At 38.5% G+C, this 19,608-nt stretch overlaps 1 protein-coding gene across 2 annotated transcripts in view; it reads left to right on the top strand.

The window, feature by feature from the left end:
• Positions 1-19,608, top strand: part of NKAIN3 (sodium/potassium transporting ATPase interacting 3) — a 609,298-nt gene that overhangs the window by 280,197 nt on the left and 309,493 nt on the right. The gene's annotated exons all lie outside the window — the stretch shown is intronic.

Genomic DNA, 19,608 nt, shown 5'->3' with positions numbered 1-19,608 from the left:
TGAATAAATAAAAAAAAAAAAAAGAGTTAGAAAACAAAGAAGATAAAGAGATTGGATATTTGAATAAGAAGTTTTATGTGTCTGAATGGAGATGTTAGAGGGAAAAAACAAAAAAAGAGGGGGAGGGAGAGAAAGAAAATACAAGTTATAACAATTTGAAGTAATTTTTCCAGAACTAATGAAAAGCACCAACGATTAGATTCAGGAAGATCAAAAATAACCAGGAAAGGCCCTGGCCAGTTGGCTCAGTGGTAAAGCATCGGCCTGGCGTGCAGGAGTCCTGGGTTCGATTCCCGGCCAGGGCACACAGGAGAAGCGCCCATCTGCTTCTCCACCCCTCCCCCTCTCCTTCCTCTCTGTCTCTCTCTTCCCCTCCTGCAGCCAAGGCTCCATTCGAGCAGCGAGCAGCGTTTGCCCGCGCACTGAGGATGGCTCTGTGGCCTCTGCCTCAGGTGCTAGAATGGCTCTGATTGTGGCAGAGCGACACCCCAAGATGGGCAGAGCATTGCCCCCTGGTGGGAGTGCTGGGTGGATCCCGGTCGGTCAGCGCATGAGGGAGTCTGACTGCCTCCCTGTTTCCAACTTCAGAGAAATACAAAAAAGAAAAAAAAATTACCAGGAAAGATAAGTTAGAAGACACATTATAGTCAATCTTTTTTTTTTTTTTGATTAATTTTAATGGGGTGACATTGACCAATCAGGGTACATATGTTCAGAGAAAACATCTCTAGGTTATTTTGACATTTGATTATGCTGCATTCCCATCACCCAAAGTCCAATTGTCTTCCGTTACCAACTGGTTTTCTTTGTGCCCCTCCCCTCCCCCAACCTTCTCCCTCTTCTCCCCACCCTGTAACCCCCACACTCTTGTCCATGTCTCTGAGTCTCATTTTTATGTCCCACCTCTGTATGGAATCATATAGTCAATCTTTGAAACTTCAGGAACATAAATTTTAAAATCTATTGAGAGGGGCAGGGTGAGAGACAGTACTTTCAGAGAAAACATAATTTAAAAATAGCTCACACATTGGAATTTAGTACATTTTTATTTAATGTGCAAAAAGTAAAATATGCTTAATGGGAAAAAAATTTAAAGTATTTGAATTAAAGATACTTTCAAGTGAAGAAAAAAATGGAAAATGTTTGACACCAAGAGACCCTTATTTAACAAATTTTTACAATTATTCATCAGGAAGAAAGGAGTTTTCCCAGAGAGAAGGTCAGGGCAACAGAAGGAAATGATGAGCAAGAAGGTGGGAAAATCAAATACAGACATTGACCAAATAAAACAGTAGCAATGTCAAGATAGAAAGCTATACACAAAAATATATATATTTGGAAACTATAGTATTCTAAAGTCATGTTGTTTGGGAAGAAGGAAAAGATAATGATTAACTTTAAACATTGATAAGTTATGTACATATGTTAACAAGTCTAGAGTAATTATTAAAATGAAAGAAGGAAAGCCCATATCCTTAAAGCTAATAAGGGGAAGAAAATGGAAAGGGGAAACAACTGATAATTTCAAAAGAAAGTAAAAAAAAAAAGCTCAGAAATGGCAAGAAAAAGAAATATAAAACTAGGGTAATAGAAACAAATCCAAACATATTAATCATAATTAATATTATTGGACAAAATAGTTGATTTAAAACACAAAAATTCTCAGAGTGAATAAAAAAATAAGTCCATTCTTGTTCTTATATTATTTATTTGAAGTGAGTTTCTCATAGACAGCATGTATATGGGTCGTGTTTCTTAGTGCACTTTGCCAGATTCTGTCTTGGATATATTTAGACCATTTACATGTAATGTGATTCTTGGTATATTAAGGGTTAAAATTCTGACATTTTATTTTTATTTTCTGTCTCCACTTTTTTTTTCATTTTCTTTTCCTATCTTCCTTGGATTACTTGAACATTTTTTTTCAGAATTTTATTTTGATTTATCCATAGGGTTTTTGAGTGTATCTCCATGTATAGTTTTTCAGTGTGACATAACTTATCACAGTCTATTGGTATCATCATTTTACCAGTTCAGGTGAAGTACAGAAACCTGACCACACTTTCTATCCTTTTACCCTACCCCTTATATAATATAATTGTTTTATCTATTTATTCCACATATATATGGAATCACAACAGGTAGGGTTATACATTTTCATTCAACTACCAAATATAATATAGAAAGCTGAAGAGGAGAAGGAAAGCCCATTCTATTTACTGATATTTTTGATTACCATGTTATTTCTTTTATCCTAATGTTCCAAAAGTCTTTCTTTGAACATTTCCTTTCTGTTTAGAGAACTTCTTTTAGCCTCTTTTTATAAAGGGTAAATCTGCAGATGATAGATTTTCTCAATTTTTCTTTATCTGAGAATGTATTCATTTCCCCAGATTCTAGAAGGATATTTGTTTGGGGTGTGAGATTCCCAACTGACATTACTGAAAAGTATCGTTCTACTTCATTCTGGTTTTATGGTTTCTGGTGATGACTTACTCATTAAAATTATTTTGCCCTATAATTAAGGTATTATTTTTCTCTGGTGGCTGCCAACATAATTTGTCTTTAGTTTTTAGAAGTTTAATTATGCCGCATTGTGTCGTGGGTTCTTAGTATTTTTTCAGATTGAGATTCACTCAACCTGAGGTTCATTCCACCTGTTAAATGTGTAAGTTTCTTTTGCCAAAATTAGGGAATTTCCAGCCATTATTTCATTGTTTTTTTCCAGTTGCACTTTTCCTACCAAATGTCAGAAATGTTAGACATTTTGTTATAGTCTCACAGGTCCTTGAGTTGTTTGTTTTTTTCAATCTATTTTCTCTATTATTCAGACTGGGTAATTTTTAGCAGTCTATCTCTGATTTTACTAATTTTTCCTCTGTTTCCTCCTTTCTGTTGTTGAGCCCATGCACTAAACTTTTTATTTCAGTTTCTGTATTTTGACTCCTAAAATTTCCTTTTGGTCCTTCTTTATATTGTCTATTACTTTGTGGAGACTTTTTAACTTTTATTGAGGCTTTTTAATCATTCATCTGTCTCAAGTATTTCTTGTTGAATCATTTGTATCATAGCTGCTTTAAAATCTCTGACAGATAATTTTACCATCTCTCTCTTCTTGGTTTTGGCATCTATTGCTTGTCTTTTTTCGTTCAGTTTGAGATCTTTTTGGTTCTTGGTATGACAAGTGATTTTGATTGAAATCTAAACATTTTTTGCATTATATTTTGAGACTCTGGCCTGACCTCTGGTGGCGCAGTGGATAAAGCGTCGACCTGGGAACACTGAGGTTGCTGGTTCAAAACCCTGCACTTGACTGGTCAAGGCATATATAGAAGTTGATGCTTCCTGCTCCCCCCCTCTCTCTCCCCCCCCTCCCTCCTCTCTAAAAATGAATAAATAAAAAAAATTATTGAGACTCTGGATCTCATTTAAAACTTCTGTTTTTACTATGTTTTTTTCTGACACTAATCCAGCAAGGGAAGGGCGTGGGGCACCTTGTTTTTGCCAGGTGGAGGTGGAAATATGGATTCCGTATGTATTCTGGCACTGATACCTGCGGTAGGGGGCACTACATTACTGCTGGGTGTCATTTGGAGTTTCAATGTCCCGTTATGTCCTTCACTGACACCATGGTAGGAATAGCCTCATTAACTTTGGGTGATGGTGAAAGTACTAACTTTCCACTTGTCTCTATCTTACACCACCCCAGAGTAAAAGGGAGTGATACCTCATTATTGCCAGGTGAGAGAATTAAGTTCAGGCTTCCCACGTGGTCTCCACTGTCAGGACTGGGAAAGAAGGACTGATTATTGGCAGGCAGAAATGCAAATCTCAGCTCCCTAGTTAGACTTCTCTGACAGCATCCTTACCTTGTTATATCCTCATTAGAGTAGATAGAATTCTAGCTTCCCACTTGTCCTTTCTGGTCGTTAGTAGGGAATGGTCACAGTCCCTCCTCCTGCACCCCATGGTATTTGACTAGAATAGAATGATTATTGCCTAAAAATTGTGGGGGGGGTTGTTTTTTTTTTGTTTGTTTTTGTTTTTTTTTTGCTTGGCTGTCCTTTTCTGGTCCTCTGGCTAGAAATAGCAAGTTTGGTGGGACTTTCTTTTCTGAGTTACCAGTTTCTTCAGTTCCAAGTCTGGAGTATCTACAGTAAAAAGAAAGCCTGAAGAACTCACCACCTGCTCGTTCCTCAGGTTGCTAGCTGCTCTCCCTTCTCCTCTCCACCTTTCAGAGTCTCCTTGTGTCTGTTTTACATATGGTGTACTTAGCAGGAGAAATACAAAAAGGTTTTCTATTCCATCTTCCTGCAAATGAAAGTCTTCTCTGTATTTTGTTGAATTAATTCTTACAAATTGTTGAATTTATTCCTATAACCACAGATCAGGAAATAAATGCAAGAATCAAGCACAAATGAGAAGATGTCTATAAAAACACTTTATAAACTGTACATACATTTTTAATGAAATATTTGAGCAATTAGGAATCAATCTAAACCTTCAAAAAAAAGACCATATTACTGTGTAAAAAATATGTATTCTTGAGCCTGACTGAGCTAGGTTCTGATGCTGGTTCTCATACCCACCAGTTGTGTTTCTTGAGTGTTAGGGGCCTTTTAAACCTCTGTAAAAAGAGTTTAAACATGCTCACTTTGTAGAGCAGGTGCTCAGCAAATATCAGCTCCCTGCATTTCCCCTAATTTTATAAGCAATGGAAACATATTTGTAAAAACATTAGTTCTTTTTTTACTTTAAAATCTGAGGCTCTCTGAAACATAAGTCAAAACGTCATAAAGATGTTCTTTTTGTATCCTGCGACCTTACTGTATTGGCTTATTGTTTCTAGTAGTCTTTTTGTGGATTCTTTGGGGTTTTCGATGTATAGGATCATATCATCTGCAAAAAGTGATACCTTTACTTCTTCTTTTCCGATATGGATGCCTTTTATTTCTTTGTCTTGTCTGATTGCTCTGGCTAGAACCTCTAGTACCACATTAAATAAGAGTGGAGAGAGTGGACAACCCTGTCTTGTTCCTGATTTAAGGGGGAAAGCCTTCAGTTTAGTGCCATTTAATATGATGTTAGCTGATGGTTTATCATATATGGCCTTTATCATGTTGAGATATTTTCCTTCTATACCCATTTTGTTGAGAGTCTTAAACATAAAATTGTGTTGTATTTTATCGAAAGCCTTTTCTGCGTCTATTGATAAGATCATGTGGTTTTTGTTCTTTGTTTTGTTGATATGGTGTATTACATTAACCGTTTTACGTATGTTGAACCATCCTTGAGATTCTGGGATGAATCCCACTTGATCATGATGTATTATTTTTTTAATATGTTGTTGTATTCAATTTGCTAGTATTTTGTTTAGTATTTTAGCATCTGTATTCATTAGAGATATTGGTCTGTAGTTTTCTTTTTTTGTGCCATCCTTGCCTGGTTTTGGTATGAGGGTTATGTTGGCCTCATAAAATGTGTTTGGAAGTATTGCTTCTTCTTCAATTTTTTGGAAGACTTTGAGTAGAATAGGAACCAAGTCTTCTTTGAATGTTTGATAAAATTCGCTGGTATAGCCGTCAGGGCCTGGACTTGTATTTTTGGGGAGGTTTTTAATGGTTTTTTCTATTTCTTCTCTACTGATAGGTCTGTTTAGGCTTTCTACTTCTTCTTGACTCAGTCTAGGAAGGTTGTATTTTTCTAGAAATTTATCCATTTCTTCTAGGTTGTTGAATTTAGTGGCATAAAGTTTTTCATAGTATTCTACAATAATTCTTTGTATATCTACGGTGTCCGTGGTGATTTCTCCTCTTTCATTTTGGATTTTGTTTATATGAGTTCTTTCTCTTTTTTCCTTGGTAAGTCTTGCCAAGGGTTTGTCAATTTTGTTGATCTTTTCAAAGAACCAGCTCCTTGTTCTATTAATTTTTTCTATAGTTTTTCTGTTCTCTAATTCATTTATTTCTGCTCTGATTTTTATTATCTCCTTTCTTCGGCTGGTTTTGGGTTGTCTTTGTTCTTCTTTTTCTAGTTCCTTAAGGTGGGAAGTTAAGTGGTTCACTTGGGCTCTCTCTTGTTTGTTCATATATGCCTGAAGTGATATGAACTTCCCTCTTATCACTGCTTTTGCTGCATCCCATAGATTCTGATATGTCGTATTGTCATTTTCATTAGTCTGTATATATCTTTTGATCTCTGCACTTATTTCTTCTTTGACCCATTCATTTTTTAAAAGTATGTTGTTTAGTTTCCACATTTTTGTGGGATTTTTTTCCTCTTTTTTGCAGTTGAATTCTAGTTTCAAGGCTTTATGATCAGAAAATATGCTTGGTACAACTTCAATTTTTCTGAATTTGCTGATGTTGTTTTTGTGGCCCAACATATGGTCAATTCTTGAGAATGATCCATGTACACTGGAGAAAAATGTATACTCAGTCACTTTGGGATGAAATGTCCTGTAGATGTCTATCATATCCAGGTGCTCTAGTGTTTTGTTTAAGGCCACTATGTCTTTGTTGATTCTCTGTTTGGATGACCGATCTAGAGCCGTCAGCGGTGTATTGAGGTCTCCAAGTATGATTGTATTTTTGTCAGTTTTTGTTTTAAGATTAACATACAGAAGTCAATAGCCTTTCTATATGCCAACAATGAAACAACTGAGAAGGAACTCAAAAGAATAATCCCCTTCACGATTGCAACAAAAAAAATAAAATACTTAGGAATAAACATAACAAAGAATGTAAAGGACTTATATAATGAAAACTATAAACCATTGTTAAGGGAAATCGAAAAAGATATAATGAGATGGAAGAATATACCTTGTTCTTGGCTAGGAAGAATAAATATAATCAAGATGGCTATATTACCCAAAGCAATATACAAATTTAATGCAATTCCCATCAAACTTCCAATGACATTTTTTAAAGAAATGGAGCAAAAAATCATCAGATTTATATGGAACTATAAAAAACCCCAAATAGCCAAAGCAATCCTAAAGAAAAAGAATGAAGCTGGGGGCATTTCAATACCTGACTTCAAACTCTATTATAGGACCACGACAATCAAAACAGCATGGTATTGGCAGAAAAATAGACACTCAGACCAATGGAACAGAATAGAAAGTCCAGAAATAAAACCACATATATATAGTCAAATAATTTTTGATAAAGGGGCCAACAACACACAATGGAGAAAAGAAAGCCTCTTCAATAAATGGTGCTGGGAAAACTGGAAAGCCACATGCAAAAGAATGAAACTGGACTACAGTCTATCCCGCTGTACTAAAATTAACTCAAAATGGATCAAAGATCTAAACATAAGACCTGAAACAATTAAGTACATAGAAGAAGACATAGGTACTCAACTCATGGACCTGGGTTTTAAAGAGCATTTTATGAATTTGACTCCAATGGCAAGAGAAGTGAAGGCAAAAATTAATGAATGGGACTACATCAGACTAAGAAGTTTTTGCTCAGCAAGAGAAACTGATAACAAAATAAACAGAAAGCCAACTAAATGGGAAATGATTTTTTCAAACAATAGCTCAGATAAGGGCCTAATATCCAAAATATACAAAGAACTCATAAAACTCAACAACAAACAAACAAACAATCCAATAAAAAAATGGGAAGAGGATATGAATAGACACTTCTCCCAGGAAGAAATACAAATGGCCAACAGATATATGAAAAGATGCTCATCTTCTTTAGCTATTAGAGAAATGCAAATCAAAACGGCAATGAGATACCACCTCACACCTGTTCGATTAGCTGTTATTAGCAAGTCAGGTAATAGCAAATGTTGGAGAGGCTGTGGAGAAAAAGGACCCTCATACACTGTTGGTGGGAATGTAAAGTAGTACAACCATTATGGAAGAAAGTATGGTGGTTCCTCAAAAAACTGAAAATAGAACTACCTTATGACCCAGCAATCCCTCTACTGGGTATATATCCCAAAAACTCAGAAACATTGATACGTAAAGACACATGCAGCCCCATGTTTATTGCAGCATTGTTCACAGTGGCCAGGACATGGAAACAACCAAAAAGCCCATCAATAGATGACTGGATAAAGAAGATGTGGCACATATACACTATGGAATACTACTCAGCCATAAGAAATGATGACATCGGAACATTTACAGCAAAATGGTGGGATCTTGATAACATGATACGAAGCGAAATAAGTAAATCAGAAAAAAACAGGAACTGTATTATTCCATACGTAGGTGGGACATAATAGTGAAACTAAGAGACATTGATAAGAGTGTGGTGGTTACGAGGGGGAGGGGGGAATGGGAGAGGGATAGGGGGTGGGGAGGGGCACAAAGAAAACAAGATAGAAGGTGACAGAGGACAATCTGACTTTGGGTGGTGGGTATGCAACATAATTGAACGACAAGATAACCTGGACTTGTTATCTTTGAATATATGTATCCTGATTTATTGATGTCACCCCATTAAAAAAATAAAATTATTAAAAAAAAAAACAAAAAAAAAACAGATGTTCTTCTGTGATACTAATATCATTTTAGACTGTAATACTAAATAGTAAGTGTACATACTGCCCATAAAAATGTGGTGAAAAGCATTATCCCTATAAATAAATTTACAAATATGAATCCTGACTAAAAGCTCAGCATGTTGACAGAGGGTCTCTGTACAATCAGCGTAGTTATCCACCCCTGTCACTAGAAGACAGCCCAGAAGACATCGTCTGATAGGTTGTTTTATTTAGTCTGCTGCACACTTACAGTCTGGAAGCCTAGAAACTCAGAGACTGATCGAGGTTCATTGGTCCTTTGAGAAACATTTTAATGTCTAAAATGTATGAATATGATTAAAAACTGGTTAACTCAGTTTGTCCCCTGAGACCCAGAAGATCAAAGATACTCATATCCAGTTGATGAAGACCATGTCACCAAATCAAGTCATAGTCATTGGCTAGTGAGAATGGAAGAAGAAAAGGAAGTGCAAGTTTACACTTGAACTATGTTATTTGTTGTCCCAGGTTTTCACTAGTCCTACAGTCAGGGCCATGTTTCAGCATTGGGGGTTGTCGCCTTACTAGCGTCCTGCCTGGGACATGGGTGGCAGCGGGGTACTCAAGCAGCTGCTACATAGTGGACTTCCGGTAGCAAGAGAAAAGCAAAAAGAACCATCAAAAGAAACATAGTGTACTTTAACATCATCAACTGTTATTACTTAAGTGTTTTGTATATTCTGATTTTCAGAGACTGGCCTCTCTAGCATGAATACTTAGACATGTTCTAGTTCTTTTTCTATATTATTTTCTAAAGAAGAAGCATTTAATTTCTTTCCCAAATGGAAAAAAAATCTACTTCTTGCTGAATATGTACGCTTTAAAGTGATTCTTTAAAGAAGCAATTCTTGCAGGTGGTCTCAATGACAGATAAAAAATAAGGAAACTTTTGGCCCATAACCCTCTCTTCTGTCTTCTCACGCTGGGTTGCCATTAAGTCAAACTGCCATGGGGGTCTTAAATGCCACAGCAGGCATGTTTCCGCCAGCTGTTAGTGGAATTATATAGGTCACCCAGCGCAGGGGTTCAACTTTAGTGTTCTTGGATCCGTTATGGCTCCACTGAAGGGTTGAAATTCAATCTTCAATCACTGTTCTGTAACAAATTGCTACTTCGGGCTTTTGCTAAAATGGTTGCCTTGTTCTTGGCTTGAGCTCTTCATGGATGGTAGATGCATTTATTTAAGGTCGGCTTCTGCTTGGCTAAGCTGGAAGAGTTGGGTTGGGGGATAATTTCTGGTAGGGGAAGGAGACTTAGAAGCCAAATCATATGATGAAACCACCCTTGTATAGAGACAAGGGGACATCCTCAAACAAATATTAACAGATTTATTTTCTTCTGCCTAATTTCTTTGAAATTTTTACCCAGAGTATTATTGACCCAGAATGAAAGAAGAAATGAGAGTATTCATTCCCAGTTTCTTCATGGCATGTTTTTGTTTGTTTGTTTGTTTATCGTTTAAGGTGGGGCTTTTGTTTTTGTTTTTTAGAGAGGAAGAGAGAGAAGGGAGGTGAGCAGAAAGCATCAACTCTCATATGTGTCTTGACCAGGCAAGCCCAGGGCTTTGAACTGGCAACCTCAGAGTTCCAGGTCGATGCTTTATCCACTGCGCCATCATAGGTCAGATTGTGGCATGGTTTTTTATGTCTACGTGGATATCTGTAGGGCTAGAAAACAAGTGTGAAACCCCCTCTTGACAAGACCTACTGGCAAAGTGTGAGTTTCTTTAAAGAAAAACAAAACTGTATGCTGCCAAAGGAAATATTTTAAAAGTTTACTTAATTATAAGAAGCTCATTTTCCCTAATTAACCCCACAGCTTGAAACTTTGCATATTGAGTTAAGCAGAGTTGATATGAGAAGAGTAGTAATTAGAATAATTCTTAACAGTGAATAAACTAAAATTTATTTTTAGTCAGCTTTAGGTTTCCCAAACGCATGTTTTGTGTCCAGTTCTTATCAATTATTTCAGTTATTCTAATTACATTTGTTTTCACCTAAATTGAAAAGTGCTTGACTTTTCTGCGCACATATTGGGAGAGAGGAGAGAGTACCCTTCCCTGTGCTGAGCGCATCAGGGAGGTCACAGCTCCTTGCTTTTAGGCATTATTAAAGAGCATAGTCCACAGGTATTGAAACTAGGTTTTAATTTACATTTTTAAAAGATTTTATTATAATTGGTTTTTATGGGGTGGGTGTGGGGTGGGGAGCGAGAAGTATCAACACATAGTTGCTTCACTTTATTTGTTCATTGCTTGCTTGTTGTTTCTCGGGTCTTCCTTGATCAGGCAAGCCCAGGGGTTCTAACTATCCACCTCAGTGCTCCAGGTTGAGGCTCCATCCACTGCACCACCACAGGTCAGGCGGTTTTAATTTACATTTTAAAACACGATTAAGGAAAGTTCACCATTAGTCTATAGGATCTGATGCAGTTAGACATTCCAACAAATTAGCTTCAAAACTAATTTTCCTCCTCACTTTCAGTAATTGTAACAGTATCCACTCAGCAAGTTTTCTTTGGTCAGGGTGAAAACTTAAGCTGAAACGACCTGGTTTATCCTTCACCTCTCACAGGTGATTGGCCCTTAGATTTGGGTTCTTCCGTATTTCCACACAGTCCCCTTTCTGAATTCTCTTCTGCCACTATCTTAGATCAGGTTCCTGTTCACAGTCACCTGATGATAGCAACAGTGTACACCATGAACCCCACCTGCCGTCCAGCCTTAGCTCCCTACTCCCATTACAAAACCAGACCAAAGCACTCCCAAGCCTCGGCAGAGGGGTTTTCATGATGCTATTTATGAAACTTCTTTATGCTTGAGATAAAGGTTTGATGGTTTTGCACCACCACACGGTAAACCCCAAACCCTCTAACCAGGCACACCGTGCTTTTCCCCAATGAGGCACCTCTCATAGCATGTGTCTACACCAGTGTTTTTGCAAACTATAATTTTTGACCCAGTGGTAGGTCGGAAATTAATTTAGTTGATGTAGGCTAGCACGGTTAATGAAATAGACTAGACTAGACTATGGCACACATGATAAGATTATCTGCAAGATTACTGTTGTCTACAGTGGATGAGGAAACGGAAGCTTGACTGAGGTAGCCCAGCTGGTTGGCCTCTGAAAGGTACAGCTTGCCTCTTCTGAAGGACGGGGGAAGGGATTTGCTTCATTTCAAAATGCGTGGGGAAGGAGGAAAGAGGATTAAACCATGCAACTCTCCACTATGCTTCTCATATTTCTATCTCTTGTGATAAAGCTTATTTCAGAATTTAACCTCATTAAGCAATGCATGTTTTATTACATGATTTCAGAGCATATGGAAGAAAAAATAGAAGGTCAGGACATAAAGATGCTAGTCTCATCTCTGATGCTAATTGGATGATTGTTTTGAACTTTCTTTATCCATAGGATAGTAATACTTATCCTATTTTGTTAGCATTGAATCCAATTAATATGATAGATATGGAGAAATTAAAGTGTTAAATAATATCCATAGTATCACTATTCATTCAGGCTTTAGAGCACTTTATAATATATTGTTTTGGTCTCTGACATGTTGAGAAGTTGGTGAAATAGTGTCATTTTACCAATTGGTGCACAGAATGTACTAAGTTCCCCGAGGGAATTTGTGGTACGCAGATGCCCTTCAGTGCATTTGCTGGCTTATCACCTTCCATAAAGCTGTCCGTTTGCAGTGGAATATCTGTTCTTTTTTTAACAGGAAACTTTTCTTGATATGTACCCACTACCTTATTTCTTAAAAAAATAGATTTTGCAGCTCAACGTGCGGCTGTTTTCTGATATCCGATATCAGATATTGTTTACTTGACCGAGCAGTTTACACCTTGCCCATTGAATTGCAAGACAGGAAATGCCCGTCCACCTTCCTTGAGATATGGGGACTCAAAAGGTATAGACAGAATTGAAGAGGCCTTGTCCCATGTTCTGCACACAGTTGTTTCACATAGGAAAGCTAATTCAAGGAAAACTTGGACAATTGCACTTGGCATTAAGGAAATGTGGGTCAAATAAGTTTGTAAAATATGATTTTTATGTTTGCTCACTTATAGTTTGCACTGGGGCTGGGCAGTGCCAGGTATATGTCATCTGTGCAATTGCAAATTACCTTCCTGCTTGGAAAGGGCCATTGTTTTGCTAATGTTTGCTGGAGGAGAGGTTTTTGTGCCAGAAAGTTCTGAAAAGAGATAAGGAGGAGGAGAAGAAAAAAGAAGCCATGCTTGCAGAGTGAGAGTAGAGCAAAGGCAGAGTGCTGAAGGAGAAGCCATGTTGGCAGAGAAGGGAGAAGGTGTACAGATGGGGAACCAGAGCTGAGGGGCTTTTGCAAGCTCCCTTGAGACTGGTGGAGCCTTTGATTCTAGGAGAAACTGGAGAAGATTCTCCTGGTTGTGGAACCAGATAATGCATCAGGGCTTTGTGAGCTCTGAATGAATGAAGAGGGAAGTGTTTTCCTGTGTGTTTGCTCGTCGGCTGATGTAAGACTTTAATAAAGGAATGGCCCACCATATTTTGGCTCCACTGTTTCTTCACCATTTGCCCGAATCCAGTGTGAACCTGCATGTGTGTGGCTACAGTGGCCGCAACTACTGGCCATACAGGAAATACTCCTCCTTTTGGGCACTCACAGTTCCACCTCACTTAGCTACATACGCACTAACAGTCACTCAAGCCACTGTAGGTAGTCCTAAAAAACAAGCAACAGAAAAAAAAGCTATATTAAACTTGACTTACCTTTATTCATTTTACTAAACTATCGATTTCTGATTTGGTAGCCATCTAATTCCTACCAAAAATAATACAAAACCATGGAGAAACTGTGGTTTGCAGCAACACCATTACTGGTAACTGCTATTATTGGATGAATCAAATCACTAGTTCTGAAGTCTGTGAGCAAACTAATGCCTGGTCACCTGTCTATGGACACTGTTGGGTAAATGAGTTTGTAAAATGTGATTTTTATGTTTGCTCACTTTGTTAAAAATGGCACTGCCCATGTGAATGGCGCTGCCCAGGTGAAACTGCTAATTACCTTCCTGCTTGGGAAGGGGCTTTGTTATGCTAATGTTGCTAGAGGAGGGGTTTCATGCAAAGAAAAGTTTGTGAGAAAGAAGGAGGGAGAAAAAAGCCAAGATGGCAGGGTGCTGAAGGAGATGCCAGTTTGTGCAGAGAGGAGGAGAGAGAAGATGTGCAGATGGGGAACCAGAGGTGACTGAGCTGGTGGAGGGCCTTTGATTCTAGGAAAACCCAGATGTGTCAGTAGCTTTGTGAGCTCTGAATGGGTGGGATTTGGAGTCCTGTGTGTTTTTACTTGCAGGCCAGGTGCAAGACTAGAATAAAGGAATGGGCCATCATTTTTTTGGCTCCACAGTTTCTTTACCAGCTGCCCAAATTCAATGTGAACCTGCACCTGCTTGGCAGTGACGGTGGCCGTGACTACTGGCCATACAAGAAACCATAGTAACTTCTCCAAAATAGTACCTGCTTTAGGAGTGGTAGATCACCAGGTTATTTGGGCTCTATAGCATGTCTCTGTGAAGTGGGAAAATGACACAAATGCCACTGATGCTTTTATAGCAGAGCCATAAAAAAAATAGTCACAAATTGTAGCTTAAAACATAAGGTCATAATTTGGCCTACGTCAGCTCTGTGAACACAGGAGTTGGGCATTGTCAACCTTAAGCATGGAACGTCTGTTGGGAAGTGAGAGCTGTGAGATTTCAGAACAGGAATCATGGATGATGGTGGTGGAGCTGAAAGCTATGTGTACTTTCCAGACATAAAGAAGCCTACTTACCAACTCAAAACTTACTTGAAATGGCCCAGGATATGTCAATTTAACTAATAGAAATGTTAATTAGAGCTTTTAAATTCCCACTTTCAGGAAGCATTTGAGTCTTCGTGGTTATAAAATACTTCATGAATTCCCACACTATGGGCTATACAGACAAAGGTATCAGTCATACAATATGCTTTAATTTCACAGTCTGTTTTTTTTTTTTCTCATTTTTCCGAAGCTGGAAACGGGGAGGCAGTCAGACAGACTCCCACATGCGCCCGACCAGGATCCACCCGGCATGCCCACCAGGGGGCGATGCTCTGCCCCTCTGGGGCGTCGCTCTGTTGCATCCAGAGCGATTCTAGCACCTGAGGCAGAGGCCACAGAGCCATCCTCAGTGCCCGGGCCATCTTTGCTCCAATGGAGCCTTGGCTGCAGGAGGAGAAGAGAGAGACAGAGAGGAAGGAGAGGGGGAGGGGTGGAGAAGCAGATGGGCGCTTCTCCTGTGTGCCCTGGCCGGGAATTGAACCCGGGACTCCTGCACGCCAGGCCAACGCTCTACCGCTGAGCCAACCAGCGAAGGCCAATTTCACAGTCTTTTGATCAAGTGCTTCTTTATGATTATTTCAACACAAGTAACCTTGTTTTAACATTTTCTAATGTCTCTGTCTGTAGTGAGTTGGAGGAAGTACAAGATTGAGAGTAAAAAGTAGCTCATCTTACTGTGAAGTGGAATGTCCTTAAGAATGAGCATGATTGCCTGACCAGGCAGTGGTGCAGTGGATAGAGCATCGGACTGGGACACAGAGGACCCTGGTTTGAAACCCCGAAATCTCCAGTTTGAGTGTAGGCTCATCCAGCTTAAGTGCAGGGTTGCTGGCTTGAGCGTGGAATCATAGACATGATCCCATGGTCGCTAGCTTGAGCCCAAGGTCGCTGGCTTGAGCAAGGGGTCACTCGATCTGCTGTAGCCCCATCCCCCCACTGTCAAGGCACAAATGAGAAAGCAATCAGTGAACAACTAAGGTGCTGCAACATAAAATTGATGCTTCTCATCTCTCTCCCTTTCTGTCTGTCTATCCCTATTTGTCCCTTTCTCTGACTCTCTCTCTGTCTCTGTCAAAAAAAAAAAAAAAAGAATGAGCATTTTCCCCAGCTTTGGGCAGAAGCTTCTATGTAGACCCAGCCTAGGTAAATGTGCAGAAACTGCATGGTCACCTGCACTTTTTACAGCTCTTTAACTACATGCAAATTAATTTCCATTTTCATAATTAGTAATAATTTTAAGCAAATATGCAAAATGCCCTGTGGGGCATTAGCCATAATAATATGGATCAGTAAGAAAACCTCTGTGTTTTGAAGGTGCTTCTATTTATCTGTGTCTAAATTCCTTGGACATAAAATAAGGAAGCAGGGTCACTTCTTGAGCTATTGGGGGTATATGTGGTTAATGTGGGATGTGGTGAAGATTCATAGATTTAGAGAAAATATTTTCACCTTGGAACCTAATAAGAGGAAATGCTTGGCCCTACAGGAAGAATTTTAAAACTCACTACTTTCCCCTTTCTACATAGCCACAGAATTTAGCCAGAGAACATTTAGCCTCTCTCAACCTGTGTAAGATATACTTTATGTGGACAAATGATATTTTATACTTTGTTCCAAAACCATAATGAAGACTTCCAATCTTTCCACAGTTTGATTCTGAAAGTTACAATCCAATAAGCAACATTCACATTATAACAAGGGTGGTATATTTTTATGCAGCCTCTTCTATGAGCTAGGGTTACATTTCTCTCTTATAGTACCAATGTTCCCAGCCCCATGCCACTGAGGAGAACGTTTCAATGGCTTCCTCATATTTACATTTACACTCATACCCCATTTTAGTTTTCATGGTATCTTTGAAGCATGCTTTCTTTGCATTGTTGATTTGACTTATCTTTCTCTTTCCTCATTTTCTCTCTTCTTTCTTTCTTCCCTTCCATTTTATTAGAATTCTGTTGTCTTAATTTTTTAACTTGCTAAGAAAAGAAACACTCTATTTATATTATTTTATAGCTTCTGGTATCTTATCTACTTACCCTTCACTGAGCAATGTTCTGCTTGCTGTTCTTTACATTGCTGCTTCCGGTTTTAAACTGGTGACTGGTTGGTTTTCTTTTCTTAGGGATGTCTTGTTGCCTTTATTTTGTCTTGAATGCTCTACTTTTCTTTAAACTTCCAAGATCTTCAAACGCCTCATCCATTCTCTTCTTTGCTGTGGCATCTGTGCAGATACCCTGGTCGAGCCTCCATCCTCTGCTCTCGTCCAGACTGGTGGCTTTCCGATTATGCTACATTACATGTTTGATTGCTTCCTCTCCCTGCTCCCCTGGACCAGAAACACTATTTTCTAGATGTCATAATCAGTGGCATGCAGGTAAATGTTGAATAGGTTCCTGTAGCAAATAAACAAAATCCTTATTTTTAGCCTTTCCCAACTTTCATGTAGTAAATATCCCCATAAGGGCCAATGTCAAGCTCCCAACTCAAGGTCACTGACCTTGGCTTTGGGGAAAGATGCATGATCCACGTTCCCAGGACTGCATCTGCAGCTTAAACACACCACTGATGAGAACCATTTTGACAGAGAGATTTCTAAAATATAGTCATACTTTATCTGAGTTATAGCAACCAGGAGACCATTTAATTTCATTTAGTGGCTCTTGGCCATTATTACTAATGTCAAGCTCTGACACAAAAAAATGTCTCTAAGAAAAGATATTTGCCTATAAACTAAATGTCCAAATAACTTAACATGAAAATTAGATTAAAAATTAAGTTAAAGTTGCAGTGGTGTTTTGTTTATTTCTGAAGGGCTTTTTGTTGCTGTTAGTTGATTTTTTAAAATACAATACTCAAACCTAGTACTCACGATTTGTATAATTGTTATAGCTGATTATCACCTTGTATGACGCAGTTGTGGCTATTCACATGCAGGTTTTCATTGGATTCGGACAAATGGTAAAGAAACAGTAGAGCCAAAAAATGGTGGCCCATTTCTTTATTAAAATCTTGCAAGGCCGATGAGCAAACAAGCAGGGAAGACCTCTTCCCTCTCACTCAGAGCTCCCAAAGTCCTGACACATTCTCCAGTTCCACAACCAGGAAAATCGTCTTCAGTTCCTCCTAGAATCAAAGGCCCCCAACAAGCCTCAGTTGCGCTCCCAAAACCCCCTCAGCTCTGGTTCCCTAGCTGCACACCTTCTCTCTCTCTGCACAAACTGGCTTCTTCTTTCAGCACCCTGCATTCTCTCTGCTCTCCCTGCAAAACTCTGTAGGCCTACAAAGGTCCCTCCTCCAGTAAACATTAGCAAAAAAAATGGCCCTTCCCAAGCAAGAATGCAATCCGCAGTTTGCAATCAACTGCCCTGCTCTGAGGGCAAGCACACAGGTGGATGCTCAGCACCATTTTTTAACAATAAAAGTGAGCAAACTCAAAAAATACAAATTTTACAAACTTATTTGCCCAACACACATTATCCTTGATATATATGATCCTCCCATTTGATTTTCTTTCCTTTTTTTAAAATTTCCTTTTATTTTTAATGAAATAGACTGAAAAGGAGAGAGATGAGAAGCATCAACTCATAGTTGTGGTGCCTTAGTTGTTCATTGATTGTTTTCTCATATGTGCCTTGACGGGTGGGGAGGGGGGGCTCCAACCAAGCCAGTGACCTCTTACTCAAGCCAGCGACCTTGGGCTCAAGCCATTGACCTTGAGACCATGTTGATGATTCCACGCTCAAGCCAGATGAGCCTGTGCTCAAGCCAGCAACCTCAGGGTTTCAAACCTGGGTTCTCAGTTTCCCAGGTTGATGCTCTATTCACTGTGCCACTGCCTGGTCAGGCCCCGTTTGATTTTCCTAATGGCCTTGTATGTGCGCTCTTATTTTAAGCCACGATAAGTCCATTTTAAAATAAGTTGTCAGAGAAAAAAAAATTAATAAATAGAGAGATATAGTGCCTTCAGTAAAGAATGCAGATTTTCAAATCGGTAGTGTTAATTTGGCTTCTCTTTCTTTAGGCATGCTTCTTTCATATCATAAAAGAGAATGCTACCCATGCATTTTCTGACAGGAAAAAAAATGGGTTTTCCTGTTTGAAAAGTTCACTTTAAAGGTTTTTGTGATGCGCGACAGCTTCAAAATAGGGTTGCTTTTCAGAATGAATTGCCTGCAGCTGCTCTCTAGGGTATCTTTATTTTTTCTGAACACATCCATCCTGTTTGGACATTAAAAAAAAAACAAAACCAAACAACAACAAGAAAACAAACCAAACAAAAAACCACCTGTGTATTTACATCACTAATGGGCCAATAAATAAAATGCTGCTTTTTTAAGGGAAGCTTCCTGAGAACTAATTAGAGTCTCAAGCAGAGACAAACAGGAAATTGAAAACTCGGTAGATGCGACTTCTTGTCTTGCTCTGGTTATTTTGTTTCAGCCGTTTCTGTGCATCTTCTCATTTGTGAGTGCAGAGGATGGTGACAAGGCACTTGACGATTATCGGGAAATACCCGTGAAATGAATGTGGTTCTGGTTGGTTGTCTGTAGGTGTTCACTCTTTCCTCTTCTCCTCCCCAGTTACTGAGGGTGAATCTCAACCAAAGTAGATGCAGCTTACTAGACGGTGGACACTTCTTTATGTGCAAGGAAATTAAAGCTATTCAGGCATACGCCTGCCACATATCGAGAAAAATACCAAAGGTGCCATTTTCATTTCAGATCTGCAGTTTCTAGTGCCATACATATGGTTCATGGTTGAATCATTTTATGAGAATTACTGTTTTATTAAAGTAAATCTAGAAAAATCTTGAAATGTATAAGACTAGTGTCCACCTACAGCAGGTAGCATTATAAAATTTGTAGATATAGAATACAATAAATATCACGTGTCTGTGATAATGACGTTGGCATTCACTGAACTATATACAACATTCATCTGTTTCATCATAAATGCTTCAAGTGTGTATTTCAAATACATTTTAGAATTATTTAGAAATGTAGTCATGTGTCATTGTGTCATACAAATATAATAAGTTGTAGCATTCTAAAGTTGTTATGGCCCCACAATTTTTATTTGGGTATTCAAAAAAATTTTACTTAATCTAATGTGAATTTCCATGTAGGTATATTCTCTCAAGATATGATTCGGTGGAATTCTTTAACTTTATTTTACATGAGGATATTGAGCCGAGAATAAATAAATAAATAAGCTTCA

This window comes from Saccopteryx leptura, chromosome 3, assembly GCF_036850995.1.
Source record: "Saccopteryx leptura isolate mSacLep1 chromosome 3, mSacLep1_pri_phased_curated, whole genome shotgun sequence".
Classification (NCBI taxonomy): domain Eukaryota; kingdom Metazoa; phylum Chordata; class Mammalia; order Chiroptera; family Emballonuridae; genus Saccopteryx; species Saccopteryx leptura.
The sequence above is the reverse complement of the archived record's forward strand: the minus strand, read 5'-3'. Positions and strand labels throughout refer to the sequence as shown.